The sequence below is a fragment of the Mustela lutreola genome, chromosome 9, assembly GCF_030435805.1.
Source record: "Mustela lutreola isolate mMusLut2 chromosome 9, mMusLut2.pri, whole genome shotgun sequence".
In the NCBI taxonomy this organism is placed as follows: Eukaryota; Metazoa; Chordata; class Mammalia; order Carnivora; family Mustelidae; genus Mustela; species Mustela lutreola.
In genome coordinates this window covers 21,550,219-21,566,159 of record NC_081298.1, presented here as the reverse complement: position 1 = coordinate 21,566,159, position 15,941 = coordinate 21,550,219, and the positions used below count along the sequence as shown (strand labels likewise).

Sequence of the window (15,941 nt, the reverse complement as noted above, 5' to 3'; positions counted from 1 at the left end):
TTAGTTACTGTTTCGTTTTATAAATACACATTAAAACGAACACATGTCGGGGCACCTGGGTGGTTCAGCTGGCTAAGCATCTGACTCCAGTCATGACCTCAGGGTCCTGGGATTGAGCCCCGACTCTGGCTTCCCACTCAATGGTGAGTCTGCTTGTCCCTCTCCCTCTGCTCCTCCCCCTCTCTCTGCTCATGCTCTCTCCCTCTCTCTCAAATAATAAAATCTAAAAAAAAAAAAAAAAAAAAAAAGAAAAAGAAAAAGAAAATAAACACATATCTGTTAAAATAAATGTTCCTCCTCCCCACTCTGTTCTTCCTTCCCCAATCCTCAATCCTTACTTTGGGAAACAGGTCAAGGCCAGGGTCCAATGCTTGATTCTCAACTTACTTTTCTGTGCCTCAGTTTCTTCATCTGTAAAATGGGGATAATCATCAGTCTGCCCAGCCTAGGTGTTGTTAGGAATAGATCCTAGAGTCGACCTGAGCCATTAGCCTGGTGCCTGGGAAGGAGTGAGGGCTTCATTAGCGCTGACATTATTATTATTATTATTATTATTATTATTATTATCGGTAATTGCGAAAAGTGGATTTGGGGTAAACAGGGTGGGTGGGTTGGGGGCTGTTAGGGAGGGCATTTTGGCTTGAGGGTCTTTTGGGGTCCCACAGGGTGGGGCGCTCTCACGGGGCAGGGTGGGGGCAGGGTTTCTGTGCCTCCGCCCCCGGCCCTGCCCCTCCCGGACCCCCCCCCCCCCCGGCTCCGGTGGGGTAGGGGGTCCCCATGTGGGTCTTTCCTAGGTCACCGGCGGGGAATACGTCCCCGCACGCTTCCTCGTTCCTCCTCCTCCCGGCGGCCTGCCGGGCCCCTCCTCCCTGCTCGCGCGCTCCCTCCCTCCTCTTCCCCTCCCCGGGCCGCCTCCTCCTCCTCCTCCTCCTCCCTTTCTCTCTCGATCTGTCTCTCCCGGCCCGGAATCCATTCCGGCCTGGGAGCCGGAGCGGCCAGGCCGCCGTCTGCCCGACCCCTGGCTGTCCGGCTGTCTGCCCCCGCCACCCCGTGCGTCTGTCTGCCGGTGAGCCCGCCTACCGACCGGCCCAGGTGAGCCCCCCCACCCCCCGCCCCTCCGCGGACCCCCGGTCCCGGCCGGCATGAGGGAGCCCCCGCCAGGGACCACCGTGGTGGCGGATCGCCGGGCCGCGGGGGGCTCCTGTCCACCCCTCCAACCTCCACCCCCGGGTCCGAGCCGCGATCCCGGAGCGCTGGGCTGGCGCACGGGGACCTGCCCGGCGCGGCCTTTTGTTATGATGCCGCGGGGGGAGGGGGCTGGGGCGGGGGGCTCGGGGGTCCTGTCGGCGCGGGGACCACCTCCAGCTCACCCTGCTCCTGCGAGCCCCCTGAGAGCAGGAGCCAGGCCGAGCCCCCGGGCCAGGTCTAGGCCAAATCTGAAATCTGAGCCTGTCGGCGCCGCCTCTGGCCGCGGCTCCCGGGCCTGGCGCCCCCGGCCGGGGATGGGAGGTGGAGAGGGGGCGGGTAGGGTGGGCCTGGGGGCGCCGAGCCAGGGGCGCGGGGCCGGGGCACCAGGACCTCCCTATCCTACTGGGGCTTAGGGTAAGGCCTGGTGCCGCCGGTCTGCAAGGGACTGGGCCACACTGTTGGTCCCTGCTGCCCCCAGCCCCCCAGCCTCGCCCCTGGCAGGCCCAGCCTCTTGCCTGATCAGAAGTTGGCAAAAGTTTTGGGTTTTCTCCACCAGGCGGGGTCCATCTCTCTGCCTGGGCTTTGGCTGGGGGTGAGTTTGAGTGCCAACGGGGCCAACCACTTGCCCAGCTCTGTGTGGTCAGAGGACTGCCTACCCTCTCTGATCTTGGGGTCTGGATCAGTGGCAGGTCTGGATCAGTCCCCAGGGCTGCGACTCCTGGGGAAGGATGGGTGTGGACAGAAGAGGCTCACCTGTGGGGTATTAGGTCTGCCTCTGGGGCCTTCAGGCTGAGCGGACAGTGGGCAGAACAAGTGAGGCTTGGCCAGGTGGGGTCCCCAAGCTTCGGGACCTTCACAGTGGGGGCAGTGGTCCCTGGGTTACCTGCGGGGAGTCCAGGCCCAGCCACAGTGCCGCTGACATCAGACTTGGTTTCAAGAAGAGGCCAGGCTGGTCCTGTTCCTGACCCTCTTCTCAGCCCCCTGGCCAGGCAGACAAGACACCGAGACTTCTTGTCTCACTGGGTGACCTGGGCCAAGGGATGACCCCTCTGAGCCCCACATGTGGAATGGAGGAATCTACACGTGGGAACCTGGTATGTAGTAGATGCTCAATAAATGAGCACTTCACTGGATGAATTGCTTAAAGTGGGTGAGGCCGAGGGTGCAGGTCCTGTGGGACTCGTGTCCAGTAGAGGATGCATTGGTGTCCGGGAAGCCATCTCATCACCCCTTGAGAAGGAGACAGTTCCAGCACAGTCCTGCCAGCCAGCAGCTGTGTAGCCTCAAGCCGCTCACTGCTTCCTCAGGCCTCAGTCTTATTAAGTATAAAATAGGCCGAATGGAGAAACTGAGGCTCAGAGAGGAGAGGTGAGTTGACCAAGCTCATGCAATTTGACCCCAGAGCTTCAGAGACCCCAGTCTGGCTGCCCTTGTATCCCTCTCCAGTGTCCGGTGAGCAGGGCTTTCCCAGTCTGGGGCTGGGCCCTCAATAGTATTGGAAAAGACTGTCCTGATGGATGAGTGATTGCATGGAAGCCGTGAGGCCCTTTTGGTGGAGTGGTGATATGGTGTGCCTTGGTGATGTGGTCTTTCCACACAGGGAAGTGATTTACAATGTGTCACCTCTCTCAGCTGACTGCCTGCTTAGACCCTCCTGGGTGGCCCCTGGGCTTTTATCCTGAAGGTGTCCCTGCCAGCGTTGCCCTCTCCTCTCTGAGCTGCTTATCTGTTCTTGCTCTTGAAAGCTAAATTTCAGGCCCTCCTCTTCCAGGAAGGCTCCCTGGCTTTGCCTCCTCTCCCCAGCCTCTTCCTGGAGCACGAACTCTCTCTAGCTCACAGCACTGTGCCTGCTTTGGCTTCTTCCCTGATTGTGACCTGGTGGGTAGGTGGGGGGATGTCTGGCTCCCCTAAGCCCCAGGAGCCAGGGAGTAGATGGTTCAGTGACCTTCTGACAACTACCCACTACCCCCCCCACCCCAAACCCCTAGTCCTCAGTTGACCCCATTTTCCCAAACGTGCTTATATGCAAATATCCATGACCCTGTATGAGCTTCTGCTGTATACTAGGAGCTTCTAACTCAGGCTGAGCAGTGTGGTGATGGGGTTAGTAGTGGGAGTTGTAGGAGGCATCAGTCAGGAGGCTTCCAGGAGGTGGTGCTCAGGGAGAGCAAGAAGTTTGCTCCACAAAGTGAGCAAAGTGTCTCTTCAGACACTTCCCAGGGCCTCTGGGGTTGTGGAGTGTGGTCAGTCTGGGTAGGTCCTTGCTGCGGAGTTGTGAACAGGTCCCTGGCCTCTCAGATATTTGAGTCTAGTGCGTGAGCCAAGTAGCAAACAAGTTGCCAAATAAATTAATATATAATCACAGATGCGATAAGGGCATAGAGAGAGAGGCGTGGGGTGCAGGGAATCTAGAAGGAAGTATGTACGAGCTGGCCAGGCATGGAGCTAGGGGGAAGGGCTTGCTAACCAGAGGGAACTGCATGTGCAAAGGCCCTGAGGTGGGGGAGTGTGTCTTGTTATTGAGAAACAATGGGAAGGCCTCTGAATCTAAGAGTGTGGAGAATTAAGGAAAGTGGGTGAAAGGTGAAGTGGGGGGTGTTATGGGGGTTGTTATCAGCAGGCCTGGACGATATGGGGCTGTGTGGGCCTTGGGGAGGAGTTTGACCTTCATCTTCACACAAGGGGCTAATTGGTGTCCCCTGTGTGAACAGAGCCATGCTGGAAGCAGTGGGAACGGAGCTGTTCAAGGCACCTGGTAGGAATAGATCTGTGGGCTGGACTCCAAGCATTCTGTGGGGGCCTAGATCAGGAGTCAAGAGGAGGAGGCATTTGAGGCTGGGCTTTGAAAGTGGAGTAGGAGTTTACTGGCAGGAAGGCAGGAGAGGGGGGCACCCAGCTGTTGGGGCGGTGCATGCAGGGCGGCCGGAGGCTAGCAGTGAGGTGGGAAGCAGGCAGCTGGAGACCAGAGGTATTATAAGGGCTCAGGAGTCAAACGGGTCTGTGTTTGAATTCTGACTGTCTGTGCTTGTCATATATCTTTGGGTCATTTGCTGTAACTTTCTGAGACTTAACTTTCTTCATCTTGAAAATGGAGACAATAAATATCTCCCTATCAGCTGACAGTTAAACGAGGGCTGTACGGCCCCAGTGCATGGGGCCAGCAGGTGCTTAGGGAGGGGGACCTGCCTTGAATGGTATTCTACTGGGTGGCTCAGTGGGCCCAGTGGCTCTGGCCTCGTGGTCTCTGTGGTGAAGGCTTTAAGCAGATGAGCTCGTGGAGTCTGAGGGTGCTGGTCTGGGCGGGAATGGCCTGGGAAAGCCTCCCGTGTGTGGGAGATTTGAGTCCTGCTCACTCCTTTCTGTGCAAGGAGGCTCAGCTGGGGAGAGCACTACTGGTCTACCTCTGCCCAGCTTCTTGAAAAGCCTGCCTTAGGTGAGATCGATCCATTTTCTAGATATAAATACTAAGACCCAGAGTGGAGAAGCCACTTTCTGCCTGGGTCGTGTGGCTCCCACACCTCTCTCTCCCCTTGGATCCCTACAGCCCTTTGCTCCTGCACCCCCTACCGCTCTTACCCTCTTATCTCCACAGCCGACCACCCTGGTTTCCACTCAAGCCACTGGGCAGGGCAGGGGTAGGGGTGCAGGTGCGGGTACTTCCTCTGGGGCGCCTCAGTTTCCTCATCTGTGAAGTGGGATAATATGAGTCATGGCTCCTAGGATGCCCCAAGGGGACTGAAATAAGGCATTTAGCCCACATTGACTAGATGAATAGGGGTGGGGAAGACCCAGACCTGACTCAAGTCCTTCCTCCTCTGGCCGTGGACAACGCCTTCCTGTGACTCAGTTTCTGAAGCTACAAAGTGGGCCTGGGGCTTACCTTTGATAAGGCCAAAGGGAGAGTGGGATGAGATCATATCTGCCTTTACCGGGGGGCTGGCCCTGTTTTACAATTCAGTGAAAAGCAGGCCCAGTGCATGCTTCCTTCCCTGGTGGTCAAGGCCCGGTTCCCACTGTATGTCCAGAGGAGCCTCGGCCTTGGCACACCTCCCCTGTGAAGATGGAATCTGCTCATTTCTCCCGGTGCCTCAAATCTACTGGATGCTCTGTAAATGGGACATCTTTCTCCCTCTCCTCCTTCGTGGGGGCTCAGCTAGTATTCAGTCTTAGGATGGCCCACGCCTGCGCTGCTGTGTTGAGAAGGCTTCTGAGGCCCAGTCTTGGCTTCCCGGGAAGGAGTGCTGTAAGGGATTTGTAATGTTTGCTATTGGCAGATGATTTGAGCATGTTGTACACACGCCATGGGTTTGTCATGCCTGGTCTGTTCTGACCTTCTCTTTTCACAGATGGGGGAATCGAGGCCAGAAAGACCCAGGACATATTATCCAAGCTGGGAGAAAAAGGCCCGTCTCCTATCTTTTGATCCAGGCCTCTCCGGACTCAGCCCCTTCCCACGGGACAGCCTGGGTGGGGCCGAGTCAAGGGGTAGATGAATGGGAAGGATTCCAGAGACCACGGCCAGAAGCCAAACCTCCCTGCTATAGGACCTTGAGCAAGTGACATCCTTCTAACCTGGGCCTCAGTCCCTCTCCTCCCAGCAGAACCACACAGGGGTTTCCAAAATAAAATGAGGAGTGTCTCCTACCCTGGTCCTCAGTTTCCTGCTCTGTGTCGGGAGGACTTTTCCCTCACTGAGGCTCTGCGGTGGGGATCCTTGGTGGCGGGGGGTGGGGGTCCTCCAGGGCAAGCCTGATGGAGTCCTCTTTGAGCCCATGTGGGGCTGTTAGAGACTGTGTGAATGAGTCCTCTGGGTTCCCAGACCTGCTGGGCTGCGAGGCCGGCACAGGCTGACTCCTGGTGCTGGGGGTGGAGGTCGGGGTGGTGATGGTGTCTGGATACTCAGCCCGCCTGTTCAGGCCTGATTACCTTCCCTTGGACTGCCTTTTACTCCATCTGATGTGGGTGTCCTCATGTCATGCCCTGTCCAGCCAGGTCACAGCAGGGTGGCCCATTCCAGGGTGGGCACAATTTTTGTTCCCATTACACAGGAAAGGAAACTGAGGCTCAGAGGGGACAAGGGCTGGGGCCACCATCTCCCAGCACAGCCCAGACTTCTGGCTTCTGGGTGATTTGTAACATCTGATTCCCACTGAGTGGGCACCCAGCTTGCCTGAAGTCTTTCCCACATATAGGGTTGGTGTGTTGCTGGGAGCAGGTGGTCCTGACTTTCTGGGCTTCTGGTTCTGGCTGATGGATCTCCATTCAGATCTGGAGTACTGGATCTTGCAGGAGCTCCCAGGTCCATGGATTGATCTCATGGGTACTCATTAGGTACTCATGGCATAAAGGGAGTAGACGTAGCAAAAGGCTTTTGGAGCCCATTGGTTCTGGGTTCAAATATTGACTCTGCGTTTGCTGGGTAGGATTGTTGGAAAACAACTGCTTGGGGCTTTAGTGTCCCTGTCTGTGACACGGGGATGACAGTGCCAGGGCCAGCTTCAACAAGGTGGTGTGAGGGTCAGCTGGGCTAATGTATGGCTGCTGTGGCTGAGTCTGCACACAGCGAGTGCTTCACGGTTCTGAACGTCTGTCAGGCAATTTCCTGACAAGGTGGGAATTCTGGATGGGAATTGTGGGCCAATTGATTGGGGGAATCCCCGGGGCTCCCACTGGTTGCTTGTGCCTGTGGCAGGCTTGTCCCATGGGACGTGGCCGAGGGGAAGGTTAACGAGAAACAGACTTTTTTTTGTGACTGGGTGGATTGGAAGTGACCAGCATCACCCAGCCTCCCGAGCCTAGCTCCTGCCTCTGCCCACCTGTGACTCACCCACCTGCGGCTGCACCCCCTTTTCCCTTGTACTCAGGTGGCACTTTAGCCTTTCAGAGTGCTTGGCTCTCTCCCTGTGTGTCTGTCCAGCCTCTGTGCCTGGCCTCTGTGGGCCCACTGCCCAGTGGCCGTCCCTCTCAATACTTGTCTAAGTGGCTAAGATACCTCTGCTTCCGGAAAGTTCTTAGTGACCACCCTCTGTGCCCCAACCTGAGTCCATTCGTTCCTGCTCTGTGCTCTGCTGTCTCTTCTCTGCCTTCCCTCACGGCGCTGACACATTCTGCCCTAGATGGCAAGTCATGGGGTTCTTTTGCCTCAGCAGGAACCATCGCTCTGGTACCGCCCTTGACAGTTTACTAAGCGCTTGCCACAGCCCCCTTTGAGCATCCCCGGCAGGGCCAGGAGGGAGGCAGAACCATCGTAATCCTCTTCATTTGGCAGATGAGGAAACTGAGGCCCCAAGTCAGGGTCACCCCGGCTGGTCTCTCTGTTTGCATAGATGGGACTAACCCCTCGCCCACCCCATGAACCCACTATCTGCTAAGGTGGGAGCCCCTCTCTCAGAGCCCCATGAAAGGATTTGGAGGTGCAGAGAGGTTAAGTGACTTGTCCGAGGTCACATGGCCTGCAGGGATGCAGAGCGGGGAGGGTTCCTTCTAGGACTCAGGGACAGGTTGTGCCCACGGTCCCACCCCTTCTGAGTGGAGAACAAGATGCAGCTGTGATCCTGAGAGAATGGTGACCGGCCCCTGGGGTTCCTTCAGAAGTCACTGGCGCCCTCAGCGCATGGTTGGGCCCTGGGTCTGTTCCTGAGAGTGCCTGCATTTGGTCCTCCCAGCATCCCGCAGGGCCGCCGTTCTGGACCCCTCTCACCTGACTGAGGCTCGGACAAGCAAAGAGACTTGCTCAGGGTCACGCAGTTCACAAATTTGCACCCAGGACCCTGTGAACTCTACAGGCCAGCCCCGCCTCATCCAGGCCAAGCCCTCCTCTGCCTCCTGTCTGACCCCTGACTCTCCTACAGCCCCGCCCTGGCATTCCTCTCAGGGTGGCGAGGCCAGGAGACTGCTCTGGGAAGCTACCAGCCCCGAACCCCAGGGCTTCTCCTCTACCTCTGACTGCTGTCACCCACAAGCTGTGTGACTGTAGTGAGTCAGTTTACCTTTCTGCGTGTCAGCTTCCCTACCTGAAAAATGAGCCTAAGGATGTACGTCGTGGGCTTGTTCCAGGGATCAAGTGAGGTGTGCATGCTGTTAGCAAAGCCAGGGCGTCGTACGCCCTCAACAAAGTTTAGCTGCTGTTTTCTTATCATTTGTATCAACTTGAAGAGGAAAGGGTTGACAGTCAGATGCTCCAGATAGGAAAACTGAGATTCAGAGAAAGGAAATAGCATCCACCAGGCCACAGAGAGATGTCAGGTTCCTGGGGGCAGATTCCACTTTCCAGATGGGGAAACTCTTCCCTCCCAGGGCTCAGTTTTCTCATCTGTACAGTGGGTTTGTGCCTATCGTGGGGGGGAGATAGTTTTGTCACGTCAAACCAGTGTGGTTTCTTAGTCAGTAGCCACCCTAGGGTGGGGGTTGGGGGACGTGAGGGCTCTGGTCTAGTCTGGTGGGGGCTGTTCCCTGTGCACTCTGTCCCTGAATTATGCAGAATTCTCAAGGCTGGGCCTGCCTAGGAGGCTGAACCAGGCTCGGCCAGGCCTTTCGGGGGCCCTGTGGCTACCGGCACCCGGGTCCTACCATGTCAGCTGGTCCACCTGCCGCCTCTGTTGTGTGCCCTGGACAAGTGGCTTCTCTTACTGAGCCTCAGTTTTTCATTGGTGACATGGGGGCAGACGTCTTTCTTCACTGGGCTCCTGGGAAGACTGGATAAGCTCATTTTATTCCAGATTTCTGCCCACGCCAGGCTTAGAGAAAGGCCTCAGCTAGTGGTTATGGTTATGGCCATGGGCAGGACTCTGGTAAGAAGGGGGAACAGCATTCCAGGCAGAGGACCCAAGTGAGCAAAGGCTCAGAGTTAGGACAGTTTAGAGAACACCCTGCAGTTAGGGGAGGGTAAGTGGGACTGGACTGCCATCTTCCAGGAACTGGACTGACTCCGAGGGGAGGGGGCAGGGTGTCAGCAATGACTGTAGTGACCTTGACCTTCCTGCCCTCCAAACTTCAGATTTCCTTTCAGAGCCTTGGGAGCAGCCACCTGTTCTCCCCACCCCCCTCCCTGCCAGGTGTTCCCGAAGGCCCTGGAACCAGATGAGCCACAGTTCTATTTGGGGACAATTCTGCTGTTCCCGTTTCTCTCCTGTGCCCTAGTTTTAGAAACGACGTGGGCTTGGTTACCAGTTGGCCATTTGCAGAAGGCACCCCCCACCACCACTCCGCCCATACCTTAGATCTGTGGAAAGCATGGCAAAATAGGCCTCATTATCGCCTCTGGGAGTTGTTCCTGGCCTCTGTCCCTGGGTTCTCTGGGTAGGGATTGGCAGCTGGACTCTTGATGACCCACTGCTGGTGTCTGGGCCTTGTGCTGGGGTCTGGAGACCCCAAGGGTTGCACCCTGGGACCAGCCCGTACAATGATCAGGGTCATTGCCGTACCACAGGGTGGGCACTGTAGGAACTGTGGCAGCCCATTACAAGGCCAGGAGGGCTTCCTAGAGGAGGTGCCACCTTTAGTCTTAAAGGATGAGCAGGAGCTCACAAGGGAAAAAGTGGTGAGGGCATGCCAGAAAGAAGGGAGAGCCTGGGTGAAGATCTGGAGGTAGGAACTCCTCTGGTGGGTGCAGGCATAGCTTGGGAAGGTGGGGAGTGTCAGCTCATGTACAAGGTAGTTAGAGGGTGACTAGACTAACCAGGCAAGACCTCAATACCTTGCCAGGCTTTGCTGAGGCCTCCTGCTGAAGGTGTGAAGGGAAGACATAGAGAGGGTCAGATCCGGCTCTTCAGTGCTCAGTTACTGTTGCCAAGTGAAGGTAGTCCAGGGAGGCTGGGGTTCCAGATAGGGATCAAGAACCCTGATCTGGGGCAGAAGGTAGAGGCTGGTTTGGGGCCTTGGAGGGAGCAGACCAGGGAGGACTTCCTGGAGGAAGCAGTGTATAACATACCTGAAAGGATGGGACAGTTCTCTGTGGGGAGATGGACCTTGAACCAAGGCCTGAAGGTGTGGGATGAGCAGCTCCTCTTGTTGGACCCCACAAAGTGGTGGGGTTTTGACTTGAGAGGTGTTGGTGCCCGTCCATGGAGAGCCCTGAGCACCTGCTTGGGGAGTCTCCGTGCTGTCCCTGGGCCTGAGGAGAGGCTGCTGGGCACAACTGATTCATTTGGCGTTGTGGCTTTGGTGAGGTGGCCCTGGAGAGAAGGTGAGCACCAGCCAGACAAATGGCAGGTCTGGGATTGATGGGGGAGCAGCAAGGTGAGGGGTGGGGTCCTCAGCCCCTGCTCTGCCTGCCTGGACATCCTTTCCCTGCAGAAGCCCGCCTGGCAGGAAGTGGTGGAGACGTGTTGGGGCCTGGCTGGCCGATTCTGAAGGTGCCTGAGACATGGGTGGGGCGTGGGGCAAGGGCTCTGGGTTCAGGGCCCAGCCTCCCTGCCTTGTTGGTAAACCTTGCCAGGGCAAAGGTCTCCCCACTTGGGTGCAGGGCTAGGCATCGTGTCCATTTCTGCCTCCAGAAAGGCCCCTCCCCCCTCTTGAACCCAGAGTGTCTGTACTCTAGATGAGGTGGGTTGAGAACCGTGGTTGAAGATTCTGGTGCCAGATGGGCATGGGTTTGAAACCCAGCTTTATTCTCTGTGGGCCAGGAGACCTTGGCAAAGTATCTCTGCCATTCTGAGCCTCAGTTTCCCCATCCGCAAAATGGGGGTCACCCTAGAGTCTCCTAGGGCTGAATGAGATTTCAGAGGGCTGCGCCCAGCACCGTGCCTGCCCCTGGGGTCTGGCTTTCGCCCCTGGTCTGGCTGACCAGGGTGGTGGGACCTGCTGGGCGGCTGAGGGGTGGTTTCTGGTCTGCCTGGGCTCAGCAGAGGCACTGAAGACAAAGACCCTTTGTGGTGGGACAGATGGAGCCTGGGAGCCCCCCATCTTGGGGCCACCCGCCCCTCCTCCTCATCCATTTCCCCCGGGGGAAGGAGCTTCCTCAGACAGAGAAGATGGGAAATGAAAGTCGCGCTGTGCAGGAGGAAAGGCTGGGCTGGCTGCAGCTGCAGAGGCCAGAGCCTGGCTGGTGAGCTCGGGCGGATCTGTCCCTTCTCTGGGCCACCTTCTCAGGGGCCTGGGCATCCTTGGCAAGTCCCAAGCCCCCTGTGTGTGCCCTGTTCACTTATCCATCCATCCACCTATCCATCTGTCTATCCATCCGTCCATCCATCCATCCATCTGTCCGTCCAGCCATCTCTCTGTCCATCCATCCATCCATCCATCCATCCATCCATCCATCCATCCATTTGTCCATCCATCCACCCGTTCAGTAATTACCAGATATCCACCCCATGCTAGGTCCTGTGCTTTCGGCTAGTGTCCACTCTGGCCAGGTGGTAGCCACGCGTCCCAGCTGGTGACTGTTTCGCCCGTTCCACGTGCTGTAGACATTCAGCTGTGAGACAGGAGTGGTCCCTGTTCCCCTCAGCTGGGCGTTCTGGCCGTGAGCTGTGTCATCAGAGCTGTGGGCTGTGCTAGGAAGGAGAAGTTGAAGGTCTTCGCCTGGACTGGGGGAGGTCAAGAGAGGTCTTGTGTGAGGAGGTAGCTTTTGAAATGAGACTCAAAGAGAGGGCAGAGCTGGTTGGGTGTGTTGCCATTTAAGCAGGTGGCCAGGAAAGGCCCTGTGAGCCTGTGACGTCTGAGTAAAGCACCTGAAGCAAGTGAAGGAGGGAGGTATGGACGGGTCTGGAGACCGCGTGCTCTGGGCAGAGGGAGCAGCGGGGGCAAAGGCCCGAGTGAGCGTGTGCCCTGGGTTCTCAGGGAAAGGGGAAACAGTGGACAGTGTGAGCAGATCAGAAGGGGGTGGGCCTGGGAGAGTCCTCTGTAGGCCATGGGAGGTCCCTGGGAGGACTTTGTCCTTTGTGTTGTTGGGGCTGTGAAGCGGGAGCGGTGGTTAAGACTGACATTCCAGAAAGGCTCTCTGCCCCCAGTTGGCCAGCTTGGAGGAGGAGACTGGGCCGGGACTAGGGGGGTGGCCATGGTGAGAGGAAGTGGCTTCAGGATGTGTTTGGGGGTGGACCAACAGGACTCGGAACTGGGTTGCATGGGGGCAGGGGCCGTTGTCTCTCCTTTCTTGGGCTGCTGGTGATGAGGGCCTGAGTCCCTGTCACAGACAACTGTGGTTTCTGGTTTATGATCGTTTCCTCTCCCCAGCCCATCTGGAGGCACAAATTCCCAGTGCCTCCTTCACCGTGTCCTGAGGGCTGGACTGAGCCGTCCAGTTCCTACACATGAGGTGAAATGGTCAAGACCCTGCCCATTTTACAGATAAGAAAACTGAGGCTCAAAGTGGTATACCCACTGCCTGAGTTACACAGCCAGGCAGGGTTGGCGCTTGCCCTCTTGGGACTCCATGGATCTGTGGATCTGAGGACTATGGATCCTGCCTCCCCAGTTCCAGCTCCAGATTTCTGGGGGTACCGAGATTTCTTTCCTGCCCTGAACTACCTTGGGGAGAGGGAGGCTGCTCAGTGACCTCCGGCGTGGGGTCAGGAGCCTGGGCTCTCCCTGGCCATGTGACCTGGACCTCGGTTTCCTCTGCTGGGGGTCCCTAGCTCCTAGCGGTGCCGGGAGGACCAGATAAAGCGAGGCGTGTCAAGTACCAGGCCTGGTGGTAGGCATAGAGTAAACATGAAGTAATCAGCAGGTAGTTTTATTGTTGTTTCTGTGGGGAGTAAGGACGTGTGTACGTCTGGCCTCCGGCTACGTCCACCCACAGTGCAGGGCTTTGGGGCAGACCTGCAGTTGCCCGGTGGTGTCTTCTAGGTGACTCCACACCAGAGGATTGAGGGTTCCCCTGGTCCCTAGGGAAGCTGGCCACGAAGCAGCTGGGAACAGAGTGGGGTTTTATACCAGGTGGCCTGCTGCCTCGGCCCTCTCCTGCACCACTCATTTCCTGGTCTTGCCCTTCCCTGTAGGGCTTCTAGGCTGTGGGCAGGTGGAGGCAGGTCCTAGCGGGAAGGGATCCTGCCCTCTGCAGGGCGGGGCAGGGCCTGGAGTCGGGAAAGAGGGCCCCTTCCTGCCCAGGAAGAAACCCGAGAGCGGCAGGGGCTGGAATGGTTCTGTCTCTGTGGGGCTGGGTTTAGTGGGAGCTCCAGGATCCACTTAGCCTTTGCCTTCCCTGGGCTGCGGGTCCTGCCCCCAGCAGCATCCCTGCACCCCTCGGCTGGTGCCAGCCCGAGCCTGCAGCCCCCGCTCCGCCCCGGCTGCACTGGCGGAGCCGGTTTGAGGCTTGCCAGCCCCGAGCGTGTCTGTTCCACGAGCACGGGACCAGACATGTTGCGGCAGTCCTGGCCCATGGATGGCCTGGCTTCCCCTTCCTTCGCTCCTTGCTCACTCAGCAAACATCCCCTGGTCCCTGTTCTGTGCCTGGACCCCGTTCTATGCCTGGGCCCGTGCTGAGTGGGGCTGGGGGCCTGGAGTTGTCTCTGGCTTGCCCACTGCCCTGTGTAGGTCAGGGAGGTCAGAAGCCCAGCCACAGGGACCCCTCAGGTGGTGGCAGGAGATGGGGCTGGTTGGGGTGTAGGCTGTGGGGCAGGACAGACCCAGGACTGAGGCCTGTACCTCTCCATTGTCCCAGGCCCCGGGTGGGACCCATCCATCCTTCCCTCCCTCCCCCTGGCTCTTCCTCTCCCCTTCCCTTCATCCCTCCCTCCTTGTACTAGAGTTTGTGAAGGGTCAAGGGGGGCAGGTCGGGAAGCCCTGGGGGAGGGGTTACATGGTTGCGAGTTGAGGGTAGGGCCGAGGGGTAGGGAGGAGGGAGAAAGCAGTGGGCCTCCATCCTGCGAGCTGCAGGGAGAAGCTTTAAGGCCCATCTTGCCCATCATCAGCCTCAGGCTCCGAGGCTCCCCCGCTCAGGTCTGACAGAGGCATCATTTTATGGGTTAAGTAAAGGGAGAGCTGGACGTCCCAAAGCCACGCATCTGGTGGTGGGGGGGCACCTGTGTGTGGGCCTCGCGGTTGGGGGAGGGGATGGAGCTCAGAGCTGACTGTGTGGAGGGGACCAGGCCATCAGGTGCTCCTGCCTACTCGTGTCCCTCGCGGAGTTCTTGCCTGGGTGTGGGCAGCGAGGAGGGGGCACTCTGTGTTCCCAGAGCAGAGAAGCAGAGCTGCTGGCAGGGATTCATGAACACTGTGAGCCCCTGAGTGCAGTGGGCAGAGGCTGCCGGCTGGCAGTTGTCCCCCTAAGGCCCGTCCGCCAGTCGGGGTGGGGCAGTTGGCAGCCCGGAGGGGTTGACCTTGGAGAAGCCCGGAGAGAACAAAACTTGAAGTCTCAATGGCACGGGGTGACGGTGGGGTCGGGAGTGGTATCTGCTAAGGAAGCCTTGGCATGCCAGGGCGTCTGTCCAGGTCCAGACACCTGGCCTCAAGATGGGGTGTGACTTATCTGAGATCACACAGCGATTCTGACTGAAGACTTTCACCCTCCCCGTGCCCACACCCTCGGTCAGGGGCCACACTCGCTTGGCTCTGTGATGCCGGTCTGGGCGCCCCTTGCCCCAAGCCTAAGCTCTTGGTCTGTGAAGGGGGACGTCTCACAGAGGCTCCCTAGCATGGGGACTGTGGCCTCTGCTCACCCGCTGGCCTTGCTTCTACCCTCTAGGGTAGAAGCCAGAGTAGGGTTGAAGGGGAACCTTACCAGCCCCAAGATGCTCCCATGGGCAGGAGGACCCAGCAGCAGCTTTCCAGTGACTGATCTCTTAGGCCTTTGATATGGGGGATGGTGGGAAGTGGACATGGGAACACTGGAGCCACCCACTGTGTGCCTGTCTTTTTGCCCATTTTGCTGCTAGGGAGACTGAAGCTACGTACTGAACACTGACTGGCTCCCTTCCTTTCTTTTAATGACCCCACCTTTAGGCCTTTGCCCAAGCAGGCCCTTCTGCCTGGATCATACTTCCTCTGCCTCTTTTCACACACTGCCCAGCCTTTGGACCTCAGCTGTGATGTCCCTTCCTCAGGGAAGTCCACCATGGTTTAGGATCCTTCTTGTCCCTCCAGCCTGCTGGAACTGGAGGTTACTGTGGTCTGATAGGATCACTGTGTGATGAAAACTCACTAACCTTACCTGCCCCATCACATACCCTCAGGGGCCTGAGAAAACTTTAATGGTCTCCCCTCTCAGTTTTTCAGACCTTTCTGATCTAAATTGCCAGACTTCTCTCTCTCAGGGCCTGCTTCAGACCTCTTCAGGCCTGGCCCAGACACCAGCAGTGACCCAGTTAAGCCGGGACCCACGCAGTCCAGACGTCTCACGCAATGACCCCCTGTACATCTGGCCTTCCTGCCTCAGGATCCTGGCACATGTTGTGCCAACCCTCCTAGACTGCCCTTCCCATGCTTCCTTATAGGTTCTGTGGAGGCAGGATGGTCTTTGGTATCGCCTGGATCTGTGTTGGCATCTGGGTTTCTACTTCCTGGCTTGGCAGCTTCCTGGAGACTTGACGTCCTCACGTGTAACATGAGTGTGGTCGTGGCTCAGTTCAGGGCTTTTGGGAACATTTGAAGGGATAGTGTGAACCTTGGGTGGGAGGATGGGGGAGGGGAACGTGGCCATCAGCATGCCCCATTCCACCCCTCTAGCCTGCACTGGATCAGTTGATGGCACTGAGTTCTGCTGAGGGAGCCAAGGGGGCCCTAGATCCTACCAAGAAGAGCCCAGTCAAGGCTCCTTCCTCAGGGCCTTCCCTGTAGGCAGAAGCTCCGAGATGGAGGGACTTGTCAGTGAGCTGCTA

At 57.8% G+C, this 15,941-nt stretch overlaps 1 protein-coding gene across 4 annotated transcripts in view; it reads left to right on the top strand.

Annotated features, from left to right (window-relative positions):
- The first annotated feature begins 885 nt into the window (after nt 1-885).
- The window catches only part of SRC (SRC proto-oncogene, non-receptor tyrosine kinase), a 50,595-nt gene continuing 35,539 nt past the window's right edge, over nt 886-15,941 (top strand). For 2 of the 4 annotated variants that reach the window (XM_059133270.1, XM_059133266.1), the window contains exon 1: nt 887-1,092. The gene's annotated coding sequence lies outside the window, so the exon portion shown is untranslated. Of the gene's footprint in view, nt 1,093-15,941 lie in introns of all 4 variants that reach the window. The other 2 variants (XM_059133268.1, XM_059133271.1) reach the window with 2 other exon arrangements.